This window comes from Cyprinus carpio, chromosome B20, assembly GCF_018340385.1.
Source record: "Cyprinus carpio isolate SPL01 chromosome B20, ASM1834038v1, whole genome shotgun sequence".
NCBI classification, from domain to species: Eukaryota; Metazoa; Chordata; class Actinopteri; order Cypriniformes; family Cyprinidae; genus Cyprinus; species Cyprinus carpio.
The window spans coordinates 25,267,914-25,276,329 of record NC_056616.1 but is presented as its reverse complement, the minus strand read 5'-3'; the positions used below and the strand labels follow the sequence as shown (position 1 = coordinate 25,276,329).

The window sequence follows — 8,416 nt, the reverse complement described above, 5'->3', positions numbered from 1 at the left end:
CCGGCGCCCTTTTATACTGTGGTCGCGCCGGGTGATGAGAAACACTGAATTAAACGTGACATTTCAATGTAGAAAAGCTGAAATAGTATTTCCTGTAAAATGTACTCAAATGATAATAATAATAAAAGTTAAAGGAGGGGCCTCAGCCATATCCGAGACAGGAAAAATACCCTAGCAACCACACAGCCACGCCCTGGCAACCAGAAGAGTGAGTGTGTCATGATTCAGTCATATATTCAGACGGTGCATCTGTAGGCTTCATCTCATCTCATCCGGCGTCTGACACACTCCACTGCACATCTACAGCAGCGGCCCGTGGGCTCCATCCTGATGAAGCGGCATCAGCCCGTCAAGATCAACCCCCATGAGCCTCTGGCTTTTTAGGCTACATCACGACCCAAGAATCCTGCAGAAATAATACGCTTAGATTCGCTTTAGCTTACACACCGCTCAGATGATAGTTCTGCTGCACTATCAGCTTTATCTCAGATGTTTCTCCTAAAAGAAATATACACATGAGTCAATAATAATAATAATAATAATGGTGTTATTGTAAATAACAATAATCATCATAATAATTTAAAAAAATAGTAAATGATAATAGTAATATTTAGAATTAACATTATAATAATTGTAAATAAATATAATTATAATAATTAGAGTAGTTGTAAATAATAGTAAATAATAAACAATTATAGTTAGAGTAACTGTAAATATAATAATAATAATCATAATAAATAATAATAATAATAATTATATTGTTGTTATTGTAAATAACAACAATCATCATAATAATAAAATAATAATAGTAAATGATAATAATAATATTTATAATTAACATTATAATAATTGTAAATAATAATAATCAGCATCATAAATAATATTAATAATGTTGTTGTTATTGTAAATAACAATAATCATCATCATAATAGTAAATGATAATAATAATATTTATAATTAACATTATAATAATTGTAAATAATAAATATAATTATAATATTAGACTAATTGTAAATAATAGTAAATAATAAACAATTATAGTTAGAGTAATTGTAAATAATAATCATCATTATAAATAATAATAATAATAATACCATTGTTGTTCTTATTGTAAATAACAATAATCATCATAATAATTCAAAATAATAGTAAATGATAATAATTATTATTATTATTATTATTATTAACATTATAATATTTTAAATAATAAAAAAAATAATAATAATAAATAAAATAAATAAAAATAATAATAAATATAAAACAAATAAAAAAAAATTAAAATAAAAAAAAAAACAACAACAAAACCATCATCATCATCATCATCATCATGACAGTCTTCATACAGCAAGATTGCACTGTAAATAAAACAAAGATTGTAGTGTATTACCAGAAAATACCATTTAATTTGCTCTACTTTAAAATTTCACACTTAATTAAATGTGTTACATGCTGTTTCTTTTATTTAGAAAATTTATTAGAAAATTCTGAGTGAAAATTGTTTCTACACCATTTCCCCCGTTTCTTTTGCATATTGAGATATCTGTCATGAGATCTCAGAAACTCCAGAGGAGGAGAAACATCTCATATTTTATTTTAATTCATTTATATTTAAATGTTCTCGTTGTGATCTGAATTGTATTGTATAGGATATAATAACCAATAATGCATCAGCTTCACAGTGTTTGCTCAGCTCTGGCCCAGTCAAACTCATAACCATATGAATATGTGATTTGACACAGTTAATCAGCATCTCTTTCAGAAAAATGTTTAAACCACCCAAAATCATTTGCATTGTAATCATTTTTCTTCCGCCACAGACGGAGTGTGTGATTACGCACGAATAAACGATAGAGAAAATAAGATCTTCTGGATGACGCAGGAGTCTGTAAGCAATAAAACCAAGTAATGAAGTATGTTTAAGTCCAAAGTCAAACTCGCTGTGTGCTTTTGTTAAATATGTTCACACATGCATGCAGAGAAATGCTGCTATTTTTACCATGCTTTGTATAAGCATTTATTTTCCATGAATAGTAAGTATTGCGGATTGAGTGATAAATGATTGTTTTTGTCTGCAGCGCTTGCTGAGATTAGATTTACATTAGGTCGTATTTTGCACACTTTCACTCAGGCTCTAAAATCCTCTGAGATGAGTTTCATTACCACATTTAAACAAAAACACATAAGGACATTATATTTTATCATCTCTTCCACTGACGTTGAATGTTCCCCATGTTTCTATATGCTCATGCAGATCTCTAGATGACATCTACTTGAAAAACTGCTAAATTGCATTGACCCTCTTCTCTTTTTTCCACACGGAAGGCCTCCGTCACGTCGCATTAGCCGCTGCGTGATGAAGGAATCTGGAACGGGACGAGCGTTACGTCTTTCTGACATTTCATCAAACGAGTAAAAAACAGAAAAGAGATTCAGACACATTTACAAGAGCTAAAGTCGTCTTGAAGCCTTTTCGTCAGACGCTATTTGAAGTGACAGCTGCATCTCATTCGGTGCATCACTGTTAAAAGCGTTTGGGATGTACGCTCGGCTCTTGTCTCGGGAATAAACTTCCATGGACAGAGTTTTATCTATTATGACTGCAACAATGTGAGAAGCTTCTTACCCTGAGATTGTGTTTTTACGCTCTCTTCCAGGTCTAAATCATCTTGAAAAGCTCTCGTGAAAAGAAACAGTTTATTACCCGTGTTTATGGAGCTTAGAAAATTGCCCTCCTGTTTTGCACGACCCAGAATCCGGTTGAATAAGTCTCACCCAACCTGGTTTTACTCCCGCCTGTAATAAGAGCTTTCACTTATTTTTGCTCAAATTTGAATGGAAATGCATGAGGAAACGCACTCTGTAAATCATTTTATGCAGATGAGAGACATTGAAATGCCTTTTCCCATGATCCTCATTTGTCTCCGATAGAGTCTTTGTTGTTTGGCGAAATGCATTTGGAAACTCTCCTTTTTTGAATCGCATTTTCATTTATATACATGCATTAATGTAATATGAAACCTCACAACCTTGATCCGAGTCTGCAAATCCACGACACATCGTGCATCAGGCCTGATTTCTCTTTCTAATCATGCATACTGAAAGTTGAGCTCATCAGAAACACGCTTTTGATGTTGCATCTTCCACGTAAAAAGCAATGATATGCATACTGAAACTTCATGCTGGGACTTTATTAGTAGGCCATTTAGAGTGGCTGCTTGCTTTGCTGTATTACATGTGATTAGTAATGTCAGATATTTCATGAACACTAATGCCTGACGTGCTTCACACAAGTGCTTACAGCCAATGCAATGCATCCCTTTGAACATATTTAACATGTTCACTTGCCTGTCTTCAAACCAGTTGTTATGAATGTGAATATTTTAACTAAATTGCTCCACAAAAGGTCATCTAAATGTTTTAAAGAAATAAGTCTCTTCTGCTTATCAAGACTGCATTTATTTGATAAAATCAAGTTATACAGTAAAAATAGTTAAATATCATTGCAATTTAAAACCGTTCTTACTGAATATTTGTGGAAACTGTCATACATTTTATTTTCAGGATTGAAAAATGACTTGAAAGTTCAAAAGAACAGCATTTATTTGAAAAATAAATCTTTTGTAACATTATAAATGACTTTACTGGCACTTTTGATCAATCAGATGCACCACTGCTGAGCAGAAGTATTCATTTCTTCTTTTTAATTCCTTTTTTTTATGGTAGTGTATCATGGTTTCCACAAAAATATTGTGCAGCACAACTGTTTTCAACATTGATAATAATCAGAAATGTTTCTTGTGCAGCAAATCATCATATTAGAATGATTTCTGAAGATCATGTGACACTGAAGACTGGAGTAATGATGCTGAAAATACAGCTGCGCATCACAGAAATAAATTACACTTTAACTTAGATTCTCATAGTAAACACTTCTGTTAAACTATAATATTTCAAAATTTTTACTGTATTTTTGAACAAACAAATGCAGCCTTGGTGAGCAGAAGAGACTTTAAAAATCTTAATTTTTCTAAACATTTGACAAGTATTGCACTTGCATTCTCTCCAATGCAGCAATTAGTGTAAATATAGTTACCAGATTAAACCACAGCAATATAGGAAGTTTGATTTCACTGCAACTTTCTACCATATTCTAGCTGAGCATAATCTTATAAGCATCATAAAAATCTTGTTTGTGATGTGGAGTCAGCGTTCATGTGGCAACTCCTCTTTGATTTCAGAAGCTCTCCGACAGTAAACATGCCCGGGAACTCATTACGGCGCGAGATTAATGATGCACCGCGGCTGCGCTAATGCCGTCTCAGATGCAATCGCTGCTACTTTAAAGAGAGGAAGACGTGATAAAACGAGGCAGTATGTGCAGGCCAAAGGTATGCTCTTATTGTTTATCTGCAGTGTGTTTCAGACGGCCCATCGCTATCCCAGCTGGAAGACTTCAACAATTATTCAAGCTTTAAGACTTTACAGGGTAGAGAAACAGGCCGGATCGCAGGGATGCATGATGGGGATCAGATAAAGTGCTCTGTAAGTGTACAGGAGCATCTGGAGGTAAAAGGCCTGGTCTTTGGGGAATGTTTGGTAAAGCCGGTGGTCTCTAGATGCATGTCCTTCTGGCCTTTGTAGAAAATCAAACCAAGCAAGTAGCAAATGCCACTGAGACACTAAACGTCTAAAAGTGTCTTGACTCTGACAGCTATTAAATCACTGCAAGCCGATGCATCATAAGACCAGAAGTTCATGCACAAATAAAAATGATGTTCTTTTTTATTCACCATCGTGTCTTTTCAAACATGTATGCTGATATTTTTAACTGTGGGATATTAAAGGAAAAACTAGTACACTACAGGTGAATCAGATAGAAAACAAATCCCAGTTGATTATTCACAGGACATTAAGACAATTGTTTTGTATTACAAGTTTTCTGAAATGTTAAATATGCAAATGATGCATTACTTACTTAAACATGCATTAATTTGCATACATTTCCAGACATCTGAACATTGGTACAAAATTCTTGTTTGGTTGACATATTAAAATAAAATGAGAGAGAGGAATAAAACTTTCTAATCAGTAGTTCATATGTCTCATGCACTATAATTCAAGACTGAAGTCATGATACTGTGTGAGAGAATAGTCTTTGTTGTCATTGCAAAAGTTCCCCTCAGCTGAAGATTTCAAATGAAATACACTTGTTAATAAATCATGTCAAATACATCAAACATCACTGACATCAAACCTGCTGGCTGCTGACAGGTTTTTATATGATATTAGAGCTGCATACAAAACTATCACATGCCTTCAGAAGACTGAATATAGCTCACAAGTCATATGGATGAATCTTTTTTTTTTTTTTTTTTTTGGTCTATTTGTAAGTTTTCAGTTTTCTTAGGGAAGCTTTTTTTTATGGAATAAAAATATGTAAAAATGTAATTGCAAACTTTTTCTTAAAATTGCAAAACAGTTTCTCGCAATTCAGCCTTTTTCTCTGAATTCTGAGTTTACATCTAGCAATTATTATTTATTTATTGCCAAAGAAAAAAGGTAATTGCAACTTTTCATCTCACAAGACTTTTATTCTCAGAATTATGAGTTTATACAGTATCTTGCAATTTTGTCTTTTTTCCTCAGATTTTGGAGTTTAAAATTGTTGTTCATAATCTTTCAATTCTATTCAATTCAGTTCAAGTTTATCTGTATAGTGCTTTTCACGATACAAATCGATGCAAAGCAACTTTACAGAAAATTAAGTTTCTACAATATTTAGTAATTCTTGCAATTGTTTGTTTCTTGTTTGTGCCAGAGAATGAATAAATTGCAATGTTTTCATTTAAAAATTCTATCTTTGCTTTTTTAGAATTGTGAGTTTACATCTTGCCATTCTGATTTTTTTTTCCTCATAGGAATTCTTATTTAAAAAAAAAAAAGTCAGAATTGTGAGAAAATTAGGAATTGTGTGAGAGAAAAAAAAATCTAAATTACCTTTTTTTATTTTTGTTTAATAACCAGGTATACTAGATATAAACATTTCAACAGTTTAACTGTAGCTCTGTGAAGATAAGTGTTGGGGAAAGTTACTTTTAAAAGTAATACATTACAGTACAATGCATACTATTATTTCATAACTCGCACTACTTGTGAAGACAGTAGCTGAGCTGAAAGAGAGTGAATGAAATGCATCACGACATTCACAAAACCGCATGAAACTGATCATGCACGCAGTAGACTGAAGCGTCTGCATTCATGTCTGTTTGTACAGTTTCAGTCTGAAACAGCAGGTTTATTTTTGCCTGAACTACTGCTTTCTCCAGCACCATTGTCTCCACCGGCTTGCCGTCCAGTAGGACACGACGGCGTGAGATCAATCCGTATCATCTCATCAATCCTCAGCAAAAGCAGAGCTCCTTCTTGAACCCACGGAGCCGGACGCATGTGACAAGTGAGCCGCCCGAGAGATCGTCCAAGTCCACGCCGCTGCTCTCAGCACTACTGTAAGCACAGCAGATCCACCAGTGTTTGGTAATAAATAGATAATCAGATGAGCTTTACATTCCTCAGTTCCCTAGCAGCTTCTGGAACATTCAGCTCCACTCTTTATGATTTATGGACTCAGCCTGAGTGCTATTTCACTGCTTTTCTTTGGGAAGAAATAAATATCTGCAATGCTGCAATTCATACTTATCCAAGTTTGTTTGTCCACTAGTTTGGAGATGATTAGCATTCGTTTCATCCCACAGTTTTTGCATACATCACTCAGACTCCCACAGACTCGTGAGTCCGTCATTTATTTTCAATTCCATTTAGAGAAAAATAGCTTGTTAACATTTCCTCTGAACCTTTAAAGCTGCTGCATCATATCTGACTTAAATTCTAAGGTCTCTAAAATAATCAAACTTTGTTATGTTGTCGTTCAAGTTTTTATCCAGTAAAAGCTCTTTTAGTGTGATTGTAGAAATGCTTCTTGTATCAAATCTTGACTGGTTTTGATCAAGTAAAGGTCAGAATAACTGCAGTAATATCTCCAGACTGAAGCAGCTCAGCTTTACTTGATTCTCCATCAATCATGTTTTAGAGTCTCAAATCTGATCATCAGGATCTTTTGAGGAGCGTTTGTTTCCAGAAGCTTTACTTTCACTGTTCAATAACAGGTCCTCGAGGCCTGAGTCTGATAATCCATGAAAATCCTCTCCTCCAAAACTGACAAATACAGTTACACATCCTTGGGTGTCCAAACATCTTTACAAGAGACAAACAACATGAAATTGGGAGTTTTCAATTTTTGTAACATACAGTTTTTAGCTTGAAAAGGAAATATAAGAAATAATACACTAGATAAAAATGACTCATTAGAGAAATAAGTACTTCCTTGTCCTTGAATGCCCTTGAGAAATAATTGAGAAATAATTGAGGTGAAATGCGACCTTGGCATGTCTTTCTGAGATTCACTCTTAAGTTTCAGAGGAACAACAATAATTGTTTTTATTTTGTTGATCTCTCACTTGTGTCTCTGCTCCTCACATGATTCGTTGTCTTCTTTAAGCGCCACTGAATCACATCTGCGTCTGAGGGATCAGCTGCTCCGTCTGCACAGAAATACACAAATATCAGCACAAATCATGTTTATTAATCGCATTATTCCTTCAGCTCATACATTAGATCATGGTGCTTGCAACACCAGGATCATGGGTTCGAATCCCAGGAAATAAGTGAACTGATAAGATATTTATCTTGAATGCAATGCAAGTCAATTTGGATAAAACCTTCTGCTTAATTCATGAATGTAACTGTATTAATCAACCCAGCTAACAGGAAACATTTTCAAACATTCTATCAAGGTTCTTTTAGAGTCATGAATAAACGGTCTTCCAGTAACATTAATGGAACGTTTGGTCTTTAATAAATGTCAGCCCAAAATCATTATTTATACATCATCCAATATTGTTCTGAAACATTTTAGTTATATGTTTGTCTGATGTGTTTAAACCGTTACTTTCAGATTGTTCAGAGAACACCCAAGAGTAACAAAAATGAATGATACAATGAAACATTCTGTTCATGTTTCCTTTGTAACATTTAAAGATGTTACATTTAAAAACTGGGCACTTTGAACATCCAAAGAACATTCAGGAATAACGCTTTCACAACATTCACAAAACTTTTGTTGTTGTTGTTGTTGTTAGTTGGGAATTCCATGAGCTTTCAGACGAAACAAACCTCTGCATTGCTGGACTTTCACTCGATTGGATTGTGAGATGTGAATTATTTCAAGTATATGGCATCCACAGAAAAGACTAGAAATGCAGAAAAATGCATTTGATTTTGTTGAAAGATTCTGAAAACATCTTCTTTATGAATATAAACAGGATGTGTTTTGCGGCGTCTGAGATCCACGTCTCTCTCA

General features: G+C 33.9%; 1 long non-coding RNA gene across 1 annotated transcript in view; it reads right to left on the bottom strand.

The window, feature by feature from the left end:
* Positions 1-6,011: 6,011 nt before the first annotated feature.
* The window catches only part of LOC122141061, a 35,509-nt gene continuing 33,104 nt past the window's right edge, over positions 6,012-8,416 (bottom strand). The window contains exon 3 of the long non-coding RNA XR_006157520.1: positions 6,012-7,598. This is a non-coding gene — a long non-coding RNA (uncharacterized LOC122141061). The remainder of the gene's footprint in view (positions 7,599-8,416) is intronic.